Raw genomic sequence first — 26,605 nt, 5'->3', positions numbered from 1 at the left:
TTTTTATAAAGTTCAACAGTTAGAATGGAGTGCGTGTGTCTGGCCCTGGGAACGTGACCCTTTGAAACCCCTCAAGTTTTATGGATTCCTTTGCAGCACAGACCTCGAAAGAGACACTTTTAGCAGATGAAGGCTTTTCCCCCCTTCTCTTTAAAAAATGAGAAAAATTTCCCCCCTTCTTCTTTAAAGAAGCTCCCCCCACTGCTGCCTTTAATTCACATTACTTAAAATACTTAGTGGAATGAGTAAATATCAGCTGAGAGCATCTTTTTTTCCATCTTCATCATTTTCTTCCCTTCTCTTTGTTTTTTTGTTTACACATCCATTCCAGTGTGTGCTGTCTCTTCATTATTATTTACTTCTGAGCAGATGACCTTAGCAGGAAGATGTGTCTGGCTGTAATCTTTGGCTCATCATTAACAGCCTGCTGTGAATCTGTGCTTCAGTTAATGGCCATTGATCCAGTAAAGCACATTTCCTCACTGATCCTTCCCCCTCACAGTGTTACTTTTTTTCTCCTTCTCATTGTACAATAATTAACCCTTTTGGTCAGTGTGCTGAGATCACCTCCAATGCCACACCTAAGCCCTGCCAGGGGTATGAGGAAACAGATGCTGCCAGCACTTTATTGTTTAATTATGATTACAGATGTTTTTTGCACTCAGGAGACTTGTCTGTCTTGGCAGTACATTTCCCATCCAGTCAGTCAACAGAATGTGAAATAGGTTTCTGGGTTGTTTTTGCAATACAATATTGAATTACTTCCCAATAGGAAGAAGCAGAGCAGGTATTATTTTTTTTTCTGCAGTCAGAGCAGTGGTAAATTACCTAACTCTGTGTAATCTTGCTTTCAAACCTAAATTATTATTATTATTATTATTATTATTATTATTATTATTATTATTATTATTATTATTATTAAGTCCCAAGTTACATGTGAATGGCTATCTAGAAATACAGCTGTAGCATTTATATGTTTTGGACAGCATGGGATGTGCTGAGCAATAGTTTGGTTCTTTCCTTGCAAGGCTTTTTTCTCTTTTTATCCCTTTAAATCACATTTCAGTGTTATTTTTTATATTTATATGACTTTGGTCTGTTTTCTCAAATTTGGTTGAATGAGTTATTTCATGTGGAGAGTGGACATGAGCCCGTGGAAAGGAAAATTGCAGGAGTAGTGAACATATGAAATGTTTTATTTTTAGGCAGCTAAACCAGTGAGATTTCACCACTGTTTGCCCTTCTGAAACTGAAAATGGCTGTGATTAAGCTCTTTCTAATCTTATTTCTTCAAGATGCTGAGTACCAATTTAAAAACCATTAAAATACTCCTGTGGAGTTTCATTCTTTGTTACCTTGAGGTACCAAACAATCTTTTATCCACGCCTGGCTCAGCGAGGTGGGGTCTCAGGAGGTGAGAGCTCAGGAAATGATGAGAGATGAGGTTACAGCCCTGCAGCCAGATCTACCCCTGGCACAAATCAACTTCCATTTTTCACTTGATTTCCATACTGTGGTAATGTTTACACTTTGTTTTTTCCACCAATGAGAATGATTTAAGAGAATAAAAATATATTTTTTAATTCACTAAATAGTCCGACAAGAATGTAAGCATGTTCTTAAATGCATTAGTACAAATATTTTCTCGTTTATTGCTTTTGCTTGTGTATGTTTAACTTTTTATGAAGATACTTGGAGTTTCTAGAAATAACTTAGTAAGACAATGCTTTTACAAAATCTTTATTTTCATTTTTACAGGCAGTATGTTGGATCTTCATTGAAGAGAAGGGCTTTCTGTTTTGGTTAAAGTTTGGTTCAATTTCAAGTGGTACATTTGGAAGTAAAGCAGATAGTTCAGAGAGTGTCAGTAAGTTTTGCTTGAGGTAATTCAGGAATTCAGAAATATCCTAGCAGTAAGTGCTTTTGATTATAGCTGGAGAATGGATCAAAGGGTTTTACAGACAGAGGCTGCAGTCTACAAATATTCTAATCTTTTTTAAAAAACATTTTGAAAGGATTTTTTGGTAGTTCTTCACATCACAATACTTTTTTTTTCTGATCTGAGGTATATTTTCTTCAAATGCTTATGTTTGCAAGAAGTACATGGCTGCATAATAGAATCAGTTGTGCAGTCTGTAGTTTCTCAGCAGTTTCAGGAATGGAAATGAACAAAGTTCTCTTTCAGACCTAAGGTTTTTTAGTGATCAGCATGAAAGAAGAACCATTCATTTACCTAGTCAGATGAACTAGGAATTCCTATTAAAATCCCCTATTTTTTTCAGGTTGTTGCTGTGTTTCTGCTTGGTTTGGTCCCTTAAACTCTCTTGGGTGCAGCTGTTAAAGGGAAGTGCACACTTCTACTGCTCTTCATTATTGTGTTGATGCAGGCTCAAAATTTGGAGGTGGAGAAAAGCAGTGGTGTCCCCAGTGCCATGTAAACGAATCAGTTGTTTAAGAGCTCTTCATCTGCTTGAAGAAAAATGCATCACCACTTTGGTATTTAGAACGGACAAACCCTGTGTTTTTAGCAGATAAGGTTTCTGTAGGTTTGTTAAATCCCTGTAATACTGGGGTGTTAAGTGCTACTTGAAAAAATAACATATTGTAGGGTCCTTCCATCTTTCTCCCTTTACTGTAAAAAAAAAAAAAAATCTGGTTTAGTGACTTAAAAGCCATAGAAGTAGACTTTACTAATTTGAAAAAGAATGATTTTCAGCAGCTCTTTTAATCAAGAAGAGAGTGCCTGGTTAGGGTTCCTGTTTCATTTGCAAGGTGTTGGCCCTGCTTCAGTCAGTATAAACTGTGCTGCAAAGGTCATGGAGATGAAATATTTAAGAATTATAAAGATGCAGATAGGATAGTAGGGTTATATCAGATTTTTGCAATCTCAAATTTTTGACTAATGTAATGAATGAAGAATTGTGTTTATTAGAAGATAGAGGTCTTTGACCTTCCTTTGATTTGATTAACTGAGAGTGAGATGGTAATTTCAAAAGTGATGGCACTGGTATCTAATTTCTCCCAATGTTTTGTTTATAATTAAACATTAACACTTTTAATAACTATTTTAATCAGCTCAATCTAAAAATCTCTTCTTGTACTTCTTCAGCAAGCATTTCAAATATTGGTACTTGTGCCAGAAATTATTTTTTTTTACTTTTTCCCTCGTGGACCTAATAGTTTTGTTTGTGAATGAATGAAGACATTGGCCTAAGGCCAAAATGAAGAAGGAAGGTAGGTGAGCAACCAAGATTATAAGCTTTGATTAGAAGGGCTTGGTATTGGCAGGCAGAATGCTCAGAAGTGGCATCCATGAAGGCATTGTCCACAATATTGGCTGCTTTTTAGTTTTTAAAAAATTAGAAAACGTGGGAGTTTGATTTATTAGATATCAGGATGCATCCATAGCATGCAAGATGTGCTTGTATAGTTACTTTTTTCCAAACAAAACACACAGACAGGAATGGTTGGCTTCAGTTACCTGAATGCCAGACCCTAACAGAGTTTTAGGTGCTGCAGTAGCTCCTCCAGAGGAGTAGGAATCCCAGGATCAGCTGGGTTGGAAAAAACCTTTGAGATCATTGAGTCCAATGTGTGAACTATCACCACCTTTTCAATAAACCGTGGCACTGAGCATCACATCCAGCCTGGCTTTGGACACCTCCAGGGACAGAGGCTCCACCACCTCCCTGGGCAGCCTGTTCCAGTGCCCCGTCACCTTTGTGTGAAGAGCTCCTTCCTAAGGTCCTCTGGCTCAGTTTAGGACCTCTTGTCCTGTTGCCAGTTGTCTGGGAGAACACAGAACCACAGGAAGGCTCTGTCTCTTCCATCCTGTATTACCTGTGACTGCAGAGGGACCCTGAAAAGTTCAGGGCTCAGACCCCTCACTCTCAGAAGTTCTTCTCTTCTTCATGGTGACTCTCTTTATTTTTAGGCTGTTACCCACTAAAGCTGATACAAATCGATGACATTTCCTGGCTAATGCTTTAATTCCCCTGGAATTGCCTGGATGCAATTGCTGCAATTCTGTTGAGGTGCCACTCTCCTCTTACCTGCGTGGGGTGGCAGTGAAGGAGCAGAGTGCCAAAGCTCAGAGGGGTTCCAGGGTGGCCACATCCTCTTGCCTGGTGAGTGGAGAGCCTGGAGCAGCAGGAGGTTGACACTGGAGCATTGTTGGAGTCTAGAACATCCCTGTGGCCGCCCTGGAGGGTTTGGAGACCGGACAGGGGGGTCTGGGATCTGTCCAGGGGGGTCTGGGGTCTGTCCAGGGGCTCAGTTAGACCCACACAGATCCCAGGAGGACACTGACTCTGATCCCTGTCCATGGGAGTGAACACTCACATGCAGGAAGAATCACAAATCCTAAGAATTTAAAATAAGTAGTGGATGGTTTATTATAGAATATAAATATAGAAGTTAGGATTCTTAGTAGATGGGGCTGAAGAGACAAGATGGAGGAATTGGGGAGTGGCCCCTGTGCTCCTTGTTCTTGCTCTCGTCCCCCATCTTGTGCTGAGTTGGGTTTTAGAGATTGGCTTAGAGTAGAACTGACATGTTAGCATAGGTAGTAGGTGTTGGTAAAATTTTGTAAATAAAAAATACGTCTGGGACAGTGGTTGGGTCAGGGGTACCGTACATAAGGTGTGGGGCTCTCTGATCTCTCATGCTGGGGATGCCTCACAGAGCTGGGACAGAACTGAGATCAGGTTCCCTGCCAGGGAGGCCCGGCAGAGCTGAGACAGAACTGAGATAATGAAGAATAAACAACCTTGGAAATGTGCACCGGTGGACTCAGCTTGTCGTCTCTACCTCTGGTGTGAAACACCCAGGGCAAAGAGAAGCCTGAAAACCTGATTACCTCTGGGAACAGCAACCCAGAGGAGACTCCCAGGGAACAGCAACCCTGGGAGAACCCTTATTACCTTGGGGCCAGCAACCCCAAGGAGAATCTCAGGGAAACAATAACCTTGAGAGAGCATCCTCCAGAGGTTCTCCTGTGCAACAGGGCAGGTTTGGTTTATCCCTCATCAGGATGCACCAGGCGATTTTGCCATCTGCTCACCTCTGCTCCACCTCCAGCCACCCCTCCCTGGCTCGGAGGAAAGCTGGTGAAAAGAAGATTTCTCCCTCTGCTGCTACAACCCTCTGGGTGGCACAGGAAATGTCACTCACGGTGATTAACATTTTAAAGGGGTAAACCTTGAAGGTCAGGCTGAAACAGAGGACAGGGAGTGCTCCTGGCTTTCCTTCCCCATCTGCCTCCCACGAGGAAATGTATGGCATGGAAATGGTGTTGGCAGGGTAATAACCACACCTTGCTTTCCCCTTGTTTTCCATCAATAAAAAGGCAGAGATTTTAGACACATTTAGACAAATAATTTTAGACACATTTCAGGTAAATACAAAACAATTAAACAATTGTGTTTATCATATAGAAAATGCACTACCTTGACATATTCTGATATTCTCAGGAAAGAGCTGCTGCTTAAACCAACTCACCTTTTTCCAACAGTGCCATATTGCTCTGTAGAACTCATTAATTAGAATATTTAAACGATATAGTAAACATAAAACTCAGCATCATAAAAACAAGGGATATTTTTTAACAGCAGCAGATGTCCCTCCTATAGAACCACCACACCCCAGAACTCCCCAGAGCAGGGATCTCACTGCCCCCCTGTATTTCTTGCTCAGTGCATTCTGATGCCACATTGGAACATAAAATAGGTAGAATCAAGCAGCCACCAATGGCTATTTATATGTTAATTTATATCCTCTAAGCTGAAGTAGGCACCTAAATCCTACTGCTGCTACTAATGACGGCTGTGTTTTAACCTTCATGGAAAAAAGAAAAGTATTTTTCCTTAAGAAAACAACTCAGTTTCTGCAACATGAAATGTAATTATCTGTTATCAGATGTCCTTTAAGAATGGAAAGCATATTTAAGCTGCTAAAAATATTGAAGACTTAATTCCACCATAATAGCATTTTAATTTCAGCAAATCACATCCCTATTGTTACAGGACATTTTGCTGTAGGAATGGGGTAAGAGGTCCATCTTAGCTTTTTTTTTAGAAACATTTTCCTTTCTTGTAGACATTCAATTAAATCTTTGCAATCATCTAACCTTTTGTGGCACAAAATTTTGCTTACTAAGTGAGAAAACAATGGCCATTAGCATCTAAAAGGCTTCATTTTTAAAAGTAGTTGAAGTTTAATTCTGATGTATTCTCATCAGAGTATGTTTTGGCTGTTGGATTACTCATTCATGTTAGTAAGCTGGAGTTTAATTCATGCTTTCCATTCAAAATACTTCTTTTAAATGCTGGAGAAAGTTGGTGTAAAATCCTTCTGTAACTGTGTCTGTGATTTGATTCTGGCAGTATTTAAAGGGTCGTGTCAAAGGCAGGTGAGTGCAAGGGTCACTGTTTCTGTTATCAACAAGTACATTTATTTTTCTATTTAAAATTGCTCACTTCTCACCACTTGCATTGTTACAATTCACATCCATGACTGGTACAATCCTCATTTATATTGATGATTTTGTACTGTCATGAGAGCAGGACATGCTACAAAGCCATTTTGCCAACAGGTACCTCAGATCTCTTTTTCAAATGTTGAGCTTTGCTTCACCTTTTCTATTGCCTGCTACTCTTGATTATCTTTAGAGGCTTTGGATCAGATGAAAAACTTTTGGGTATTGGCTTTATTAAAGTGACCAGTGTGATTATAAGAGTTATTTTTATCCAATGAAACACTTTCAGCAGCCCTGGAGCTGAACCTTATTAGCACCTGCATTTGAATGCCAAAACCTGAAAAAATGTAGTTTTCTCTCATTAGAGACATTCCTCTCATTAGTTAGACATTAACTAACATTTTACATGGAGTTTGGAGCTGTGCACTAATGCAGAACAGGGGCTGAAAAATATAAAAGCCAAAATCTCAAGGCATCAAGGAGAGGGAGGGAGAAGGGAGTGAGCAGGGCATGGTTTGAGTGGGAGCAGATATTGGAGAATACCAGTCCTGAGCATCCTCTCATCCAAGGTGTGCTGAATTCCCCTGGTTATTATTCCATTAGTAAAACCATTATTAAACCCCTGAGTATCAGAAATTTACTTTAAGAAGCGAATATCACTTGCAAGTGGGCTGTTACAGCTGAATAAGTGCATTTCTTCACTTAAATTGATCAAACACATCTTGCAGTATTACTTTATTTTGATGATGAATGGAAAGAGTGAACCATTAACAAGCCCTCTAAAAGTTAGTGAGTACACTAATATCTTCTGTAAATGGAAATAGAACTTTTTAATTAAGTATTTAAGGTTATATACTCTCTAGTAAGTGCTGCTTTGAGCATGAATAATGAATCTTTCTGTGCTGTAATAAAGGGTAAAAATAAGAATATAATTCCAAATGGCTAATTATGCTATTTTGTAGGTCAAGGTTTTGAAACTGAATCAATGTGAAGCCACCTTTTTATTATTTTTATATTTTTTCATTTTGATCATAAATGGAGGTCACTGTTTTAGGGAGAATTCAAAGAACAAGAGCAAAATGGTAAAGAATTTGCTCATGGATGAACCTGCTTGAACAGAGAGATTGGACTTGGGAATGTTGTTTCAGTTTGCCTCAGTTGCACCCTTAAAATAAAATATGGGGAGAGAGTTTTAAGAGCTAATAATAATAATTTAAAAAATAATAATTAAAAAAATGGAACAAGCCTCTCTCATTAAACTCTACTGAACTTGATAGTGTGTAAGCAAAGGGGAAGAAATGAAGGCAGGCAGAATAAATAAATATTTATATGTAAATGAGTTAAATATGTTTTACAGTAAGGGATTGGAGGAAACACAACTTGGATTACAAGTGCCAAAATGATAGGTCATTATCACAGCATGGTAATAATGACAATTTAAAGTCATATTTTTGTAATGATGGCCATTTGTTCTCAGCATTCTGAGAAGAAATGGCCCTGTTTAATACTGTTGCTAATAATAAATAAATGCTTATACTGAGACTCGTTTTCCTATAAGGCATTGATTTAAAGCTCCAGTTCAAAATAGTTCTCACATGCAGGTGAGATGTTTTTAAAAAAAGAAGAGGAAAAAAAAAGGAAGAAAGAAGTCAGGAACATGATGCCTTTTAACATTCCTGAAAACTAAAAACTGCCTGGAAAATCCCTACTCCATAAATCCAATTCTTAGTGTTGTATTCCTGACACAGAGGTTGCTGTGTGACTGTGGCAGAGGTGGCTCTGTCATATTTGCAGAGTGTGGAAAATGGGAATCCAGAAGATTTTTACCTTATTTAAAATACCTGGATAAAGCCTGGGTAAATAGAAGCACGTGAACATTTTACTAGAGATGCTGCTGCGAAAAAAGCCTCCAAACAAATTATCTACTTTTGTGACTCTAATATTAATATTCAGTGATGTAAAAAGTTGGTTTGGTTTACATGATGTGGAAATTTAAGTGTGTAAGGAAAAAAAAATTGCCTGTAAAACAGTTTTTCAATGTAATATTTTCTTTTAAAAGAACTAACAGGCAATGCCCATTATAGGAGAAAATGTGTATTTAGGATTATGGAGAATATATAGAATATATAGAGAGTTTTATGTTTAAATATCCATAAAACTTCTCGGGATTTAATAGTTTATTAGGTTTTTTTTTTAAATTGTCTTTGGAATACTTCTATATTTGGAGGAAGTTATTTATTTTATGTTCAGAGCTGAAAAGATAAGAAGCTGATCCAATCTGACACTTAGTCATGAAACAGATATTTGAATAAAACAGGTTCAGGGGAAACAGACAGTACCAGCAGCTAAAGTTACCAAACTTGGACAAAACAAATGTGTTGGTCTGTGAAATTATCCATATTTCTGTTCTTAGTAAGCTTTTTTCAAATGGTATAAAATGTTTAAGCACAAATAGGATATGATCCAAGAGATAAGTGAAGCCTTTTTTCCTGTATCCTTCTCAAAATAGCAATGATGCTATTACTTTTTCATAGAGGTGTGTTTGTCATCTTACAAATAAGATTGTATATTTTTTTTTCCAAATTTTTCTTCTTTAGGTAGAGAATACAGTGAAATGTGGCCAAAACAGGTGAAAGTGCAAGGAATTGCAGCAGAAATTGTGTAAACCTTAAACTTATGCTAGTTGGTCATTATCTGCTGAGCACAAATAATCAAAAGCAAGAGAGAAATTGTTTTACAATGTTCAGTGCTGGCTAATATCTTTGTGTTAGGAGAACTTTAAGATTTATATTCAAAATTATAAGTGTAACAGACTGCAGTCCCACAACGTTGCTTCTGAACAATAAAATGCAATTTTGATAAATCATTGTCTAAACTGAAATGCCCCTTCCAACTCAAGCCTTTTCCTTTCCCTCTCCCTACCAGATGAGCAAGCTCTTGGGCCCATATATTATTCATTACAATCAAATAAGACACAGTGGTGGCTCAGTAAACTTGCTTTTCATATAAGAATTGATTTTATTGAGTAATGCACACTGCAGACCCCAGCTTCCAGCAGCCAGGGCTGAAATGAGCAATTCTCTCATTGTAATAATGTGCCTCTGTCATCTCCTTATTATCAGCATGATAAAAGATGAAATATTCACAGATGCTGCCCTCCTAACCTGATCACAGTTTGATATTTGAGCTTTGGAAATGAGTTTTATGGGCTTTAATATACTCCTTGGCGGAGTGACCCCTGAAATTAAACATTATTACAGAGCGGATATTTAAAAAGCTGGGGCCACAAATTACATCAAAATGAAAATATTAAGGAGTATTGCTACTGTACCTAGTGGGAACTCACCACTGCTGGAACAGAGCACGCCATAAAGCTGAGCACAGTGGTGTCAAAAACATCAGAAAAAATAATAACAGCACAGGCACCTTGACTTTCTGGTATTTTATACCCAGGGCTAAACTAAATTACTGGAATGGGGTTTTTCCTATAGGCTGGTTCTCCAGGAAGAAAAAGCACATTGTTCTCAACATTGTCTGCAGCACCCTTCACAGCTCTGTTAAAATGCACATTGCAAACACCAATAAAATACACTTCAGTGTAGTGAAACCAAAGACCAAGCTCAAGAAAAGAATAAGCCAACATAACTAGATGAAATATTTTGATTTCATTTCCACTGCTGTTGCTGTTTCTATAACAGGTTCCTGCCAAAATCTGGGATATGAAGAGCTAAGGAAGTTTCCCAGACAAGAAAATAGAGGAATGTACATCTTAAAGACCTTTCAATCCAAATAATATTCTGTTAAAGTTAGGAAATAGCAAATTTTAGATCCCTGTAAAGGTGAAAGAAGAACATAAAATGTGTTAATTTACATAAAACACCAGTTAAAGGATAATAAAAAAAGATGAATTAAAAGGAAGGGGATGAAATATTTCTGTAAATTTGCTTCAGCTTGTTTAGATATGCATAATCTGAAGAGAAATGAGCTTACAGAAGATTCTGTATTTGTAGCCCTCAACTCCCTCCTGATTGCAGTGAGCATCAGCCAACCCTCAGAGGAAGAAAGGAGCCTGAAATTCAAATTCCATCCAAGCCATTCAGGGGGATGGTCCTCAGTGCACTTAGAAGAAATGGATGGATGTGTTTGAAACGTTTCTTTCAAACGAAAAGGAGAGGTGGGGGTTTTGTTGCTGTTTGGTGGAATTTTTCTTTATTTGTTTTAAACTGAGACATTTCATGACCACCTGAAGTTCTTGTTGGCTTCAGTACACCTGCCTAAGTGCATGAACTGCATCCCCTTTTGTTTTTAAACTTGTAATTATTGATGCCTTTAAGACCATTATTTAATTTCTATTTGCCTCTTAGCTTTTTAATCTGTGTACTGAAATATGTTCAGCTTTCAGTCTATTGATAGTTCTGAGTTAGGAATTTGTTGTAGTTTGGACATCACCAAGTCAATGTGATTGTAATACCTTCTGCATTGATCTTCCTAAAGCTCCTGCTAAATTGAGCTCAGCAGGAGCATGTCCTGTGACCTCATAAATAGTGGAAATGATTGCAAATCAGAATTCATATATGTTCCTGTCTCAGTGGGTAACTCTATCCCCCACAAAGGAATCAATCATCTCTTTCAAATTTCTGTTTGCCCTTTCACTCAGATATGTTTGAAGATAATCTGGAGAGGGAGATCTTGCAGAGTCTGACAGAACTGTTACTGGAAATCTGAAATAAATGCCCCGTGTCTAACAGGACTATTAGAGATGGATGTTTCAAACTTTACCCCTACTGCAAAGAACTTGGGGGATGGTGTGTTGGAGTTCCCCAGCTGGGATTGGCACTTCTGAGTTTTTTGTTTCCTAAATTACACTTTTATTTTATTACAAACAAGATTTCATTTGTTATTCCTTACTATTCTGCAAAGAATTTGTGTTAATGACATTAAACTTCTGAGTGAAGAAATATTTCACTTCATTATGTGTTACAGGGTATAATTTTTATAGGGATAGAGCAAAAAGCAGAGACTCTCTAGAAACTCTCATTCTTGAAGCTTTTTGTCTTGGGAGACATAGGTAATGTGGAGGGTAAGCATGTAAAAAAGAAATTAAACCCCAGTCAAATCAGCAGCTAATATAAGCAGGAGAAGGGAATATAGGGCAAGGCTTTTTGGGAGTGGAAGAGAGAGATATCTCACCTTGTAATACCTTGAGAAAAGGAATTTCCTGGTCATTCTTGCTGCAGTGCTCTAGAACAGCTCCCTGAACGAAGCCTTCCTCTCTCTGAAAGGACAGGAGTGGTTCCTGCTGAAGGTTTTGTTGAAGTTTGTTGCGTGGAAAATCCAGTTGCTATGCCCAGATCTTGTAGAAAACTCAAACTTCAGTTCTGGACAGCTGTACTGGTGTGGGTTGTCCAGAGCTACCAGTGCTGGAACAGGATCAAAAAAACTTCCCTGGGAATAAAGATAAGAAAAGTCTTTGATAAGATTTGATAAGATTCCGTCATGTGCAAGAGCACCAAAGAGCACCATACCTGTTAACAGCCATTAGCTGTTGCAGTTTTGCATACTTATATTTCTATTAAAATAGCTTTTATTATTAAATTAGCCATTAATGTGCTTTCTAGCTGGAAATTTAGATCTCAAATCCCTGCTGAGAAGTCGAAATTGTTTAACTGAACATAATCTGTATTTATTACATTAAAGACCAAAGCTGACCACAGGTGATTTATTCAGTGCAAGATTGTTAACCACTGAAATATCAAACAAGAGGTCTTGTCTCAGATACCTCTCAAGGTATCCGAGAATGCATAATTTAAGAAAACTGATTGAAGCCTGGTGTTGAATATTAGAGAATCAGATTCCTGGCAATTTGCACTAGAGGGAGCCAGTCTTTAGGACAGGCCTTTAATCAAATACAGTTCCCAGTTGGACACAGTGGAGTAGAAACTGAAATATTTTTGTTCATGGAAACAGAAATGGAAATATTTAGGTGAACATTTCGCTCTGCTAGGACAGGCAGGCAAACGGCAGTTTGAGCAGCACACAGTGCCCTGGCAGCAGAATGACTCCAAGCATCCATCAGTGCAAAGAAGCTTTTTTATTATGTTTGTGTGGAGGGCGAGGATGTGTCAGTGTCCTGTAGTGCTCCCAGAGCTGTGATCTGGTCCTTGGAGCTGTAGAGTTGGGCTGCTGCCCATCTTTGTGGGTAAGGATTGCCATTATTCACGATGCTTCCAAAATACCTTGGCACAGGTGATGCCTTCAGTTTTAATTCCATGTATTTCAGGCTCTGTGCAGCTCTGAGCTCACACTCAGGCTCACTCAGCTCTGCACACAGCAGGGACACAAAACAAATCCTTCTCCTGCTGCACACCAAGGACAACTTTCAGCCCAAAAGCACAAACAAGGGTGGCTGGAGGGAGGAACAAGGATGGGACCTCACAGCCTGGAGCTGGAATTGGACAATTAAACCCCAGTATGCAAATGGACCAAAACTTATAAAGATGTGAGACCTTGTGACCGTTTGTTCATTTTGTGCCCATTTTGTGCCCATTTTGGGTCCATTTTGGGTGTGGCCCTGGCCAGGCTCCTGTCCTGCCCGAGGTGTATCCTTACATACATATTTCCATAAATCCCTGCTTTATTCTCTAGCTCTGCCCAGTCTCTGTTCCATGTCAGCCTTCCCAAGGCACCACAGGTACTGGCAATAGTAGAGCATAATACTGTATTTGAGCAAAACTGTAGTAGTTTGAATTCTTTATACTGCCAGTGCTGAGGGGTTTTAAATCAGATTATTCCTCACTGTATTGTAACATCAAACATCACTTTTCTTTCATTCCTTGTAGGTGGTTGGGTTACAAAATAACCAGCACCGTGTTATTTGCACTTTAAAGTGATTCGAGGTCCAGCTGAGCTAGAGAAGTGTTAGGAACAGCAACAGCTGTCAAAAGAAATATGTGGATTATTGGAATTGCTGCTTGTTTGGTTTTTTAATTAAGTAACTCTGTTATTAGTTTAAAAACATCATTTAGTGCTGCAGAAATTTATAGTGCTGGGCTGTTATTGGCAGCTGGTTAGCAGTGGTGATCTCTGGTAAACCCTAACCCAGTGTCCAAAAATTTTCACTAGAGGAGAAATATGAGGCAGCAAAGAAAGGAAAATGTTGAAATCATATAACTCTGTGTTCTATCAAAAACAGAAGTAAAAAAGGCATTACCAAAGAATTTTCCAATTCTGAATTAAGCAACTGAGACCACTCAAAATTCACTTATATCAAAGGTCTTTGTGAGTGGTTTTTGTCCATGTTTGTGTCATTTTCTGTCTACTCCTTTACAGGCATTCCATAGGAGAGAAAGTGTCTGAAAAAAGCACCCATGGTAGTGACCATCATGCTGGAAATCCTCCTAATTTCTTCCATGTCCTGCACCAGTATTTGTGGACAATTTGTCCTGAGAGTTCAATTGCATTTTGAACTTTACTGTATCTGCATTCAGCTTCTTCTATTATTTTTTTTAAGCATTTTAAAAGACTTTTTTAAACGAGACTTTTGCAAAGTGATTGTATGGTCTCATGGCCTTTTTGTTTGGTTTCTTTTCTGCTTTTTATGTCAAACTAGCAAGATGCTTTTCCAGGTTTTTGGTGACTTTGATTTGGAATATAGTTTTCTTCCAAAAAAGTGCCCTCAGAGGAAAGGAGGTTGTTGGACAGTTCCATTCAGAGGAATTCAAATTGTTTCACTGCCAACTGCAAGGTTATTTGAAAATAAAACAAACACTTAAAACCAAATTATAGCCCCTATGATTTTCTGTATTAAACAAGTGCTGGAAATAGGTAAGGTACAACAATCTGAAAAGTGCAGCAGTGAATAATGGATGTTGAAACAGTTCAGATCTTTAAGCAAGGAGATTAAATGCCAAATACTGATTTTTTTTCTGCAGTTACAAACATAGAAGGATGAGCTAAGTTGTTTGTTTGTTGTCCTCTCAGCACAGGACAAGCAGTGCTGCAAGAAAAGCCCAATTGAATGTGACAGATCCGAGGAGGTGACGGGAAATGGTTTAGAGGAGCCTCCTTTGGCCACAGATTCTCCAGGAATATGTGCAGACCTGGGGAGCGAACTGCAAAATATTTCTTTTTGCCTCAAAAACATGTCTAATTTCATTTTTAAAACCCTTCCAGTGGAGGTGAAACTGTCTTGTATCTGTGTATTATTTGACCCCAGGAGGGTTTTGTAATGGACATCAAAACAGATGAGTTGTGACAGACACTTCCTGAAGTGTGGCAGGAGCTGTTCACACTCGGGGATGCAGTGACCATCACCACTGCAGTGAGTTTCTTGCATTTCTTTTCTCATGTCTGCGTAGGATACTTCTGGTGCCAGTGATGAGACCGGGTCATTACACCCTCTTTTTAATTTTTTGATTCAAATGTAGGCAACTGTCACGGGAGTTGTGTTTGGTATGTTTAACAGGGGAAAAAGGGTTTAAAAATTGCACCTTGCAGCCCAGAATTTCACAGTTTATCCAACCTGTGAGTGTATATTGTATTTCCTTAGTTGCCACCTTCAGACTGATTTTATGCTGGGGTTTTTCCAAATGAGAGGTAATTTCAGGAGTTTTTTTCTATATTCTCTGACTATGCCACTTTCCTTTTTATGTTTATTGTATTGTCCAATATTATGTTATTATATTTTAAGTGTTTATTATATTTGTCCTCACCATTTCATAAATATTGCACACATGCTGGTATTCCTCTGGTATTTGGCATATGGAATAGAATAAGCTGAATAGGATGAGGCCCATCAGGATCATCAGGGTAAACTCCTGGCCCTTCACAGAACACCCCAAATATCCCATCCTGTGTCTGAGAGCCTCCCACGCAGCAGGAGGAGCCAGAGCCTTTCCACGGGATAAAACAGCAATCCCAAACACCAAGGGAGCCGTTCCCACTGCATTCCCACTGGACCCTTTCCTGAGGATCATCTCTGCTCCAACAGAGCCACATCTGTCACTGTGGGAGGACTCACTGCGGGCTGCTCCAACACCCTGCCCAACAGGGTGTCAGGTTTGCATTCTGACTCTGCCAGTGCTCCTTTATCTTATTTTTATTTATAATTTATCTTATTTTATTTTTATTTTATTTTTCTCTTTCTTGTTGTTCGTTCTCTCTCTATTAAATTGTATTTCTGACTTGCAGTCTCACTGGTTTTGCTTTCAAACCAGCACATGCTGCCTCATTGTGCTGACTGTGTGCTCGACATGTGCTGGCTGTGATTTGGATGTTTCTCCCACTGAGCTGAGGAGTTTTGGGATCACTGGGGCATGATCAGGAGCACTCGACAGCCACAAGGGCTCAGCAGGGGAACTGGGGGATGTAGGCCAAGGCTGACATAAGGCCTGTCATGTTGGTACAGTTTAATTTGCTTATGCCTGCATCAAGGCAGTTGCCTGAACTCCAGGCTTTATTATTTTTACTCTTCTTTAGAGCAACTTTAGTTTGTTAGAATGGCAACTGGCAGCAGGCCTGTTATGTACTGTAGAGAGGAAAGAGGCTAAGTGTGTGGAATCAGCTAATTTCAGGGTTTTTTCCAAATCCATTAGAGGTGTTTTAAGTTTAGTATCTGCTTCACTGTTACCTCTTCACTAATGAGAACTGGAAACATAAAGTTTTTATGAGGTTTTACTCCCTTTGAGGAAACCATTTAACTAACAGAAAAGTCATCCTGCTTGCAAAATTCAATAGTGCTCTGGATTTCACTGTTTGGGAAGATGTCTAAAAGTTGTTTGTTGCCATACCCCACATTTTCCATGTTTCTGTCTCATTGTCTCCCAAGGCATGTTAGCCTATTCAGACACAGAATAAATCCTCAGATGTGAATATAGGATGTGGTAAAACATATAAATGCTGAATTCCATCCCAGATTGTCACCTGGTTTCCCTGCTAAACCACCCTCATCTTCTGATGTTGTGTATTTCAAAACAAGGCTTGGCTGAAGCAACCCTGTCTTGAGTTCCTCCTTCCTGACAGTCACTGCCTTTTCACAGCCAGTTGAATTTTTCTGAACTGTCACAGCTGAATTTATTGAAGCTTGGATATATTGATATCTAAGTGTTAGACACTTTGAGTGTGAATCAGAGCACATTGGCTACATGCACTCGTGCTGGAATGCAGCCTAGGATGGATGCCTTAGGATTTTTCCTTTTATATTCCTCATATATTTGTAACCCTGCAGTTCTTTAGTGTAGAACTCCAAACTCCACACTCAGTGTGAGCTGCTGCTTCCCCATTTTGGGCAGACACAGCAATTCCTCTCCAGGCCTGGCAGTCAAGGACACCTCACTGCCTCAGGCCTGAGAGATGGAAACTAAAGTGAGCTGGGGGAGCAAACTGGGGGTAAATGACTTCATGACCTGAAGCTGTGATTGGAAGATGAACCCCCAATCTGCAAATGAACTAAAGTTATAAAAGTGTGAAAACCTGTGACTTGTCGTCCATTTTGGGTGTAGCCCCTGGATGGGCTTTTTCTGCCCTAAATGTTCCTGAAGGCCCTTCAATAAATATAATACAAAAAATAAAATACAAAATAGAAAAATAAAACACAAAAGCTGATTAAATGAAGACATTTCACAGCATGCTCATCTATGGGGAGCATTAGTGTGGAAACAGTGATGCCACATGGCAATTGTTGATACTCTGTGTGTGCCATGTATTAGGAGGCAAAGGTGGCTCCATGAGACTGATTTGTTGCTGTCAAGACTCGTTCATCACATCTCTCACAACTCTTGTCTATGCAGGTGCTCACTGGTCATTGTGGAGAGATCATAAATATGCAGGGGAAGCAAACATGGTCATAACTCTTTTCTGGTGGCAGGAATTCCTCACCTGGCTGCAGACTGTAGCTCCAGTGAGTTCCACATGCTGTCCCCAGCAGCAGCCAGGCCTGGAAGCCTTGGGAAAAGCATGAGGACAGATAAAAGGGATTTTTTCTTTGCATGAGTTCCTCCAGGTGCTTTGTGCCTTTGTAAAAGCCACAGGGTGGAATCCTCTGCTGAGGAGTCCCACTCTGCAGCTCTGCCTCACCCAGAGTGTGCAGAGCTTTAATTGGATTTCCTTCCTGCTCTTCAGGTACTCCGTGCTCACTGACTTTTGTGTTAGAAAGATCAGAGAGTATTTGTTCTCTGGCCATCATCTGCAGGTTTGCAGACCATTTTAGAAGCCATTCATTTATTTCTTTCTGATCTCCCATTAGCCTTTTTTGTCTCTGCCAGTTCTCCTAAGTCCATTTTGTGATACATTGGTAAGAACTCTGAATAACTGTTGGAGACTTTTTTTTTCTTGTTCTTGGTTATTTTCAAAATAATTCCTAACTTTCCACTTGCCTTTTAGATTGCTGCTAAACAAGCTTTTTTTTTTTTTTCATAAAACCACCTCTTAGATTTTTTTTCTTGAGTGATAATAACCACTTTGGGCCCTTTTTGTCAATATCTATAAGCTTAAGTACGTGTTTGCATTATGCTACACTTTTCACTGAATATTGCTAGATTTTTGTCACTCATTTATCCTGCAGTTCTTTGGTTGGCTTTTAGTTTTATGTCTTTTTGATTTTGTAGTTGTCATTGGACAATTGGATAGACCTCAGGATTCCTGAGCTTAGTATCCTGCCTCTGGTGTCAGTGTTAAGAAAGAATTTGGAAATAGAGAAAATGCACCGTGGTATTTCCCTGGTAGCCTCCTTCCAGATTTCAGAACTGGAGGCTTTAAAAGAACAAAAATATCATCTTTGTCTTTAGTAACTCTTAATAAATTGTGATTTTGTGAATAATATCCTCGAGTCCATTCACATTCCTACTTTTCTTGATCCTAAGTGGTCACAGTGTTCTCAGTGATCACAGAAAAATTGAGTGTAGGCTTTTCCATCTTCCATTTCCTAGGAAATGGGAAATCACAAGAGGTAACAGCACCTCTGTCCCATAATTCCATTTCTTTTTGGGCCAGTGACATCTGGTGCTGGAGATTTGCACCAAGCGTTGCTGGTGTGACTGTTCACATCTGAACTGGTTTTGTTCATGAAGTGGTGAAACTCTGGAAAAACCATGATTTTGAAAGTACAGATGAGTAGTTTATATTGTAATACTCATAGCAGGGGGAAGCATGGTGCATAAAAATGTATCTTGGAAAAAAACCCCCTAATTACAGGTGAGCAGCTCCTGAATGACTGTTTTCAATATGAAATTTAAACCTCTGCAGTTTGGCCTGATTCTTACCTGAGTGCACCTATGGCATGTTGGTTATGCTTCTAAAAACCACAGCTTCCCCTCAATTCCAAAAGTACTGTACATTTCAGTTTAGCAGACATTTCAAGTTGCTAAAAAATATTGAAGAAGAAAACAAACCTACCTTCAAAATAAAGCAACAGCCTGATGTATAAGGTGAGGTCTAGACAGGTTTTCAGTGGAATATTTTCTGTTTTAGCCATGCACTGAAAAGCTGTCACTGTGATTCAAGGTTGAAGAAGAATTTATGTCTTTTATTAGAATTCTTGATCTTGTGGAAAGGAACTTGACTGTGACTGCAGTGCATGTGTCTGTGGGGATTTATGATTTTATTTAATCCTCAAAGAGAAAAGAGGGAGGGAGAATTCATAATGGATTTCTTAGATTAGAAATCCTTGCAGTCCAGGCAGAAGAAGGGTCTAGCCCTTCATTTTACTTTCATCTCAGAATCTCAAATGAGCAAAGATTAAACTTGATGCACATTCTTGGCTTGTGTGGGCCAGGTAATTGTGAAAGCCTCGTGCTTAAGAAGGCCAGGAAAATCATCAGAGCACGTAAACAGAAATTCCATCCCTGCTTCAGTCTTTGGACAAAGAATTAGCAAGAACCTTTTCTCCCCAGGCTGAGCTCTCACAGGAAGCACACAAAGGACATTTGGAATTGATAAATAGAATGCTAGAACTCATTTTGCCTTTTCCCTCTGAGCAGAGGAGTGATGGCATTTTCTGGATGCTCACAGGAAGTTCAAGTGTGGATTTGTCACTGGGTGTCACTGTTACACCACAGGAACCCGGGACAACGTGGATTTCTCTGGCCTGGAGCTACAAAGATGCTCCAGGCTTTAAGGACAGGTGGTAGAGGCTCAGAGCATGGGCATGAACGTGGGACCAGCTCTGTGTAAAAATTACACTACAAAGGTATTTATTTGCTTACCAGCTCCTTGGTGTTTCCTGCTGTCCCACATTTCAGCTCTGGGTGGGATTTTCCTTCTTTTTTTGGTTTGTTGAGGCTGTTGGAGAGGTGCTGGCTGCTCTTTGTAAGCATCACTGTTGAAAAAAATAAACATTCCAATGATACAACAGAAAACTGAAAGGATTTTTGGAGGACATCTGCCCCATTCCCCCACCCCCAGTAGGTCAATTATGTCTTAAACTATCCCTGACTAATGAATTTTTAAAAGCAGCACTGACAATCAGTTTTGTTGGCTTTCTTTTCCTGGACTTAATCACTCTTCTCACAGAATTTTCTTAATGGCAAACTTGATGTCCTTTTCTGGAGTTTAGTTGTTAAGTCTTCCTCCACCTAGCAGGAACTGAGAATTAAACCATCCTTTCTGCTCTGCTTCAGACTCTGAAGGGATTGATTTGGAGATTTGGAGTAAGTTTTAAACTTTTTTTTCAGCTAACAAACAAATAAATATGTACACGAGGAGGGAATGAGGATTTTGGCACCTTCACAAGCAAAATAACATACCACATTTCTTACAAAGTAAGAACCATGTCCAGTGTTAAAATGTTCATTTTGTCTTTATTTCAGTAATGGATGGGGGGGGGGGGGGGTGAACCAAAGTAAATCAAAACTTTTTATTTTGCTTATTTTATCTTGCTGGTGATTCCAAGTTTACCAAATTCTTTCATTGTTTTCATTCAAACAGGACAAAATCCCCTATAGTTCCAAATACCTGGAATACCTCTGTCTTTCCTGTTTTATTTCAAATTGGGGGATTTTTCTGTGTCCTTTAATGTAGAATATTACATTTTGGAAGAGGGAGGGAGGAAGATTTCAACTGCTGGGCAGTGCTAGAGCATCTAGAAATGTGAGCACTACCAGGAGCAGTATTTTGTGGTGGCTGGATGGACTTTAACCACTAGAAATGAAAAATATTCACATTTAAACATTCAACAGCTTATAGGCATTGATTTCTGTGCTGAGTGATCAAACCTGCTTGGTTTAATTGCTGATGCCATAACACATTTAATTACATTTTATCTTTTCCAAGATATTTGGTCATTTGGTGGAACCTGGGCTGGATTGATGAGGTTGTGCTGTGATGGTCAAATAATTGTCCACAACACTTGCTGAAAACCTTCCAGTTAATTAAACAACATATTTATTGTTACTATAAATGGACACACATTTTTATTTCTTCCTTGTTAATCATCCCACATTTATCAGCACTGGTTAACTCCATGCTCCTGAGATTTCCTGCTCTGCTGAGGAAAATTTGAATGATTTTCTCAGCAGAGGGGATTAGTACCAGCATTATTGTCAGTTGCACTGAAAAAAACCTGATTTTTGCACAAGCATATTGAATTGACCTGATTACTTTTTGCATTCAGCTCCCTCAAACACAGAAGATTGCATTCCAGTAGAAGCCAATCATATTAATTACCTCTGAAGAGTCTGCATATTCAAAAGCCATTGCTTGTTTCATGGACAGCAAAAATAAACACCGTGTCTTTTTAATAATTTTAAGTGGGTCACTTTCAGGACTGTATCTGTTTTAAATAAATTATCATATGGTTAAGGGCCATGGGTAAAAGCCTTTTATTAATAATGTGGCAATTTGGGGTTTGTTTTGTTTTATAAAGACCACAATATTTGTTTCCAAACACTTTAAAGATAAGAGAGTATATCTCATCTGGTTTCTGGGAATTCTGCATACTGTGGGTAGGTAAGAAGCCATTTTTTACACAAAAATGCTGTAATTAGCAATTTGAGATTCCCAAACTCCTCAAATCACAATCAGGGATATAAATGAATAAGAAGGAATATAACTGGACTGTTTATCTTTCTCTGAATTGTCATAGGGAGGTGTTTTTCCCTCTGGATAGGCACCCAGACATTCACAGAGACACGTAAAAAGTAAATATTTACTCTTTAAGTAACATATATTCTTCATGGACCCTAAATAACTTTTACTACAAGAATGTTCTTGTCAAAGTAGTTTGGGTTTTTTTGCCTCCTCTTTCTCCTGCAAAATGCATTTGACCTTTGAGGTATACAACTCTACATTTCACAGCAAGCTGCAAGAGAGGAAAAGGAAAAAAATCAAATTCTCTTTACATTTTAGGAAAAGATGGGCTTGAAATTTGGGTTAGATTTGAGGCATCTTGCACTTTGTTTTTATCACCCTGCTGCTGTCCAGGCTACATTTGTTTTAATAGGATAAGGTTTAAATTTGGCTCTCCTGTGTGCTCTTTTTCCTCATGGTCCTGCAGGTGCTGTTGCAAATTGTCATTTGTGCACTTCATGAGGAGCACAAAGCTCCTCCCAGGATCATCTGAGCATTGAAATTCTTCACAGAGATTTCCAAGGGTTTTCAGTTCAGCATAAATAAAATTTATTTTACAGTGCTTAGTTTCAACTCTTGAATGTCTGAATTGTACATTGATCTTACAGTATGAGGGATATTTTGATGTTATCTTGATTAAAAGGAGGTTTCTGTATTGAAATCTCCTTGATTTTGTAATGTTCTATAATATGTGCAATGTGCTTCAGAATTATAATTAATAGCTCAGTAAATTTAACATACCTGAATGTTCACAGCCTCGTTTGCCTCTGGTAATACAGAGATGTTTTGTTAGTTTTAATACAGAGTTGTTTGTTAGTCTGTTTTAGCTGAGATGTAGAAGAAAACTGATGGACAAATTAATGATTCCAGCCTCTTCTGAACATACATGAATCATTATTAAAAATGCAAGGTATAAGCTAATAATTTAAACTCTATTCAGTTTTAATTAAGAGTCAAGGAAGAACATTATTCCATTTTTATGGATTCAGTTCTGCAGCAGCCACATAAAGCTTATTCACCTCCTTTTGTGCTGAACATCTGAAAACTAGAATTACCAAAATTGAAATATTCCTTTACAGAGCATGAAACATGCAGTCCATTTTTGCCAGGTATTTAATGGAAGCATTTGGGTACTTTTTAAGTACCCAAAACTTATTTTGAAAACTTTCAGTGGCAAAGGGTGCCACCCACCCACCCCTGTGTGTTAGAATCAATTATTAGAGTGGTTAATATATTGTCTTTTCATTGATCAGAATGTAATAAACTCTTCACCCTCACACTGCCTGGGAGCACTGTCAAAATCTGCTGAAATGTCATTTAAAAGTGACTTTGGAGACTTCAGGCACCTTTGGATAATCCTTGTTCTCTCATGAGAAAGTGCAGGAGCAACATGGTAAACAACTGACCCCAGAGTAGGTTTACAAATCTGTGTCTTTTTCTCCTTAGTTCTCATCGTCTGAAAAATATTATTGTATTTGTGGAATTTTTTGCAAATGAAACTGAAGTAGAATTGAGATTTGAATGACGAGCCTATGTGTAAAAAGCAAATTTTGGTAGCTTGCAATACACGAAATGAGATACAAAATCATTTCCAGAATTTTATTGTTGTAAAATGCTTGCTTTGATTTACACAAGTTACAAAAGGATAATCCCAAATATTCAATTTAAAAAAATAATTTCTGATCTTAGATTCTGATTTAGGTAGGGTTATGTCTTCTAGTTTGTTTTAGGAAAGTTGAAAACTAACCTGATGAAAATTATATTGGGATGTTCATAAAATGAACAGTTCAGATGTGAAGCCAGAAAGAGACATAAAAAGGAGCAGAATGAACAGTTCCTTTTTTTTTTTCAATAATGGTTCAATTAGAGTAAAAAGTGTGATTTCTGATTTCTTACTTTTACTCTTGAGAATTACTGTTTTTCTACATTGGGCATAAAGCAAGGCCAAGGGGAAAGACAGGTCCTGCAGAGTACTTGTTTCATTATTATTGTTATCTATTTAAACTTCAGTTTTAACTGAATAGTAACTTCAATTGTAGACAGTGAATAATTACACTTAATTTCAGATTTTCTGTGACATGAACTTTCAGATTTCTTGTCTTTTGAAAATATTGAACAACATTTTGAATACAAGCACAAATAAATAGAAGTACCATGTTTTTATGTCTGTGCTATAAGGAAAAACACAATCCAGGAAATAAATTTGAATTTCTGAGAACCTCAGACAGTCTTATCAGCCACATTAATATTTACACAAATGCACTGGACAACAATAAATAGACTTTCACAATAATTTTCCAATGTTGCTCCCCCATTTTTTTTTTTGATGACAGGTGTCAGAAAAGCACAGAAAAAAGAGAGTTCACTGCATGGCATTGCTGTTCCCTTCGTTGTTGAGAGGCAGGAGCTTTATCAGGTACTGCAAAAGATTCTGAAATATTGATGTTTTGAAATCTAAAGGGCTGATAACACAAGTAGGGCCTGATGTCTTTTGTGCCAAGCAGAAATCACAGGTGTGAGAGCAGTTTTCAGTTCAGCATCTTGCAGGTTGTAGGACAACAGATACAAAATATTTGTGTATAAAAGACACCTGTGTTTGTATCACTTAAGTATTTATTTCATGACACTTCAGGTGGTGTGACAAGAAATATTTATCTGCAGATAAATTTCATTTTATCTGTAATTTTTTCTCTGCAGAAGATATCAAGCATTTTGTAAGGATAGAAATAGGAAGTTAAACACATCTAGTAAGAGGCTGCTGTAAATTGTGGGACAGAGTGAAGTTTTTCTTTGCCTCCTAGTTTTACCATCTTAATTAACTTTTCTCAGTGTTTGACTCTGTGAAATCTCAAAATAATAAGACAGTATTGTTCCTAATAATTTCTTATGTATCACATAATGCCAAGAACATTTTGCTTTATGTAAAATCAATATTGAAATGTAGAAGACAATTATGTAGAAACAACTGAAGGTAGCTGTCATACAGAATTAGCTAATTTTACTCAGAACATTACTTACCATAGAAAAGAGAAATTATTCAGTGATGATTTGTTAGTATAGAACAGACTGTTGATATTCATACAGAAAGGGACATTACTTGCAGTTAGTGATACTTTCCATGTGCTTTTCTCTGAAATGCTGTTGCAATCCATTATTAACACTGCCAACTTGTGTTATTTGGTGCAAGTCAGACCTGCACAAAGGATTAAAATTAAAGAAGAAAAAAATCCTAAACCGAACAACAACAAAAATTCACATTAATTTGAAAGGCAAGGCAAAGACCAAAAATTGCCAGATGAGGGCAAAGCCAAATGTGCTGAATTGTGTTTGGTTCTGACTCCATTTCCCGGTGCCCTCTTCAGCACAGGGTTTGTTTGCTGATCTTTGTGCCCCAGCCCTGCTGGGAGTGTTTGCATCACTCTGGGCTCTGCCCCAGCCCTGCTCAGGAGGTGTCTGCAGAGAGGGGAATGTGAGCACAATTCAGGCACAGCCTGACTCCACAGTTTCATCTGCCGGGGTGGTTTTTATTGCCCTGGGAGTGTTTACATAACTGCTCAAAGGAGCCTTTCTCCCTGTACCTGTTTACACGTTTGCTGAAATTCTTGAAGCCCTTGGAGAGTGCTTGCAGAGCACTTGGGAGCCCTTGATTGAGGAGGAGAAAAGCCCTGGCAGTGAATCATGGGGAAAACATCCCCTAACGAAGCGGGCTCTTAATGAGGGTCAGCACAGCCTTTGCAGGGGCTGCAAGGAAAGGGATGGAGCAGAGAGATCCTGTGGTGTTGCAAAACTGTTTGAGAGACACAATGGAGGGGGAACGGCTCAGACACCGCCCTTTGTGTGCAAATTTCCCACCAGAACCAAACAACTGCTTTTATTTTTTTTTCCCCCCTCATTTTTCTTTTTTTTTTCGAATTTAATTAAGTGGGTTTGGAGTCCGGCACTGGCCTAACAAGCACTTCTTCATGAATGGAAGGTTTGTGTCTGGCAGTGAGGCAAGGCTCTGAACAATGTCAGCAGCAATTACTGCAGCTCCTGAGAGCAGAGGAGCTGAGCAGGCAGTGCAGTGCTGCCAGGAGAGTGCTGGGGGTACTCTTGGCCCACCTTAGCACACTTTTCATCCCTGCACTCAAGATTTTAACCAAAGCTAAGCCTCCCTTGGGAAGGGTTTGTCTGAAGATGCTCCTGCAGTCGGGGAGTTTTCTCCCAGATGTGACACCCACTGGTGTGGGGGGAGCTGTGGGAGCCTGTATGACAAGAAGAGGTGATGTTTATTGGGCTTAAACCCAAAAGATTGCACCCCTGAAAGTTACAGCAACCCCTTTTATAAATCCCTCATCTTTCTTCATTGTAGGCATTCAAATGGAACTTAATGGGGACCTAATGATATTTTTCTTTATATTTTTTTCCCCTCATTTTCATTGGAGACACATTTCTTGTCATAGGATTCATCTCTGGAAAACTGAACCCCTAGAGCATTGGGGTGAATTTTTCATTTGATTATAAGTTAAAACCGAACATGAAGCCCACAAATTTCTGTGGGTGTGGGGGGAGCTTGTGGGAGCCTGTATGACAAGAAGAGGTGATGTTTATTGGGCTTAAACCCAAAAGGATGCACCCCTGAAAGTCACAGCAACCCCTTTTATGAATCCCTCATCCTTCTTCGTTTGTAGGCCCATTCAAATGAAACTTAATGGAGACCTAATGATATTTTTCTTTATATTTTTTTCCTTTGTTTTCATTGGAGACATATTTCTTGTCATAGGCTTCATCTTTGGAAAACTGAACTCTAGAGCGCTGATGTGAATTTTTCATTTGATTATTAGTTAAAACCAAACATGAAGCCCACAAATTTCTATGGGTGTGGGGGGAGTTTGTGGGAGCCTGTATGACAAGAAGAGGTGATGTTTATTGGGCTTAAACCTAAAAGATTGCACCCCTGAAAGTTATAGCAACCCCTTTTATGAATCCCTCATCTTTCTTCATTGTAGGCATTCAAATGGAACTTAATGGGGACCTAATGATATTTTTCTCTATGTTTTTCCTTTGCTTTCATTAGGGACACATTTCTTG

The sequence above is a fragment of the Prinia subflava genome, chromosome 24, assembly GCF_021018805.1.
Source record: "Prinia subflava isolate CZ2003 ecotype Zambia chromosome 24, Cam_Psub_1.2, whole genome shotgun sequence".
In the NCBI taxonomy this organism is placed as follows: domain Eukaryota; kingdom Metazoa; phylum Chordata; class Aves; order Passeriformes; family Cisticolidae; genus Prinia; species Prinia subflava.
Note: the sequence above shows the minus strand (reverse complement) of the source record.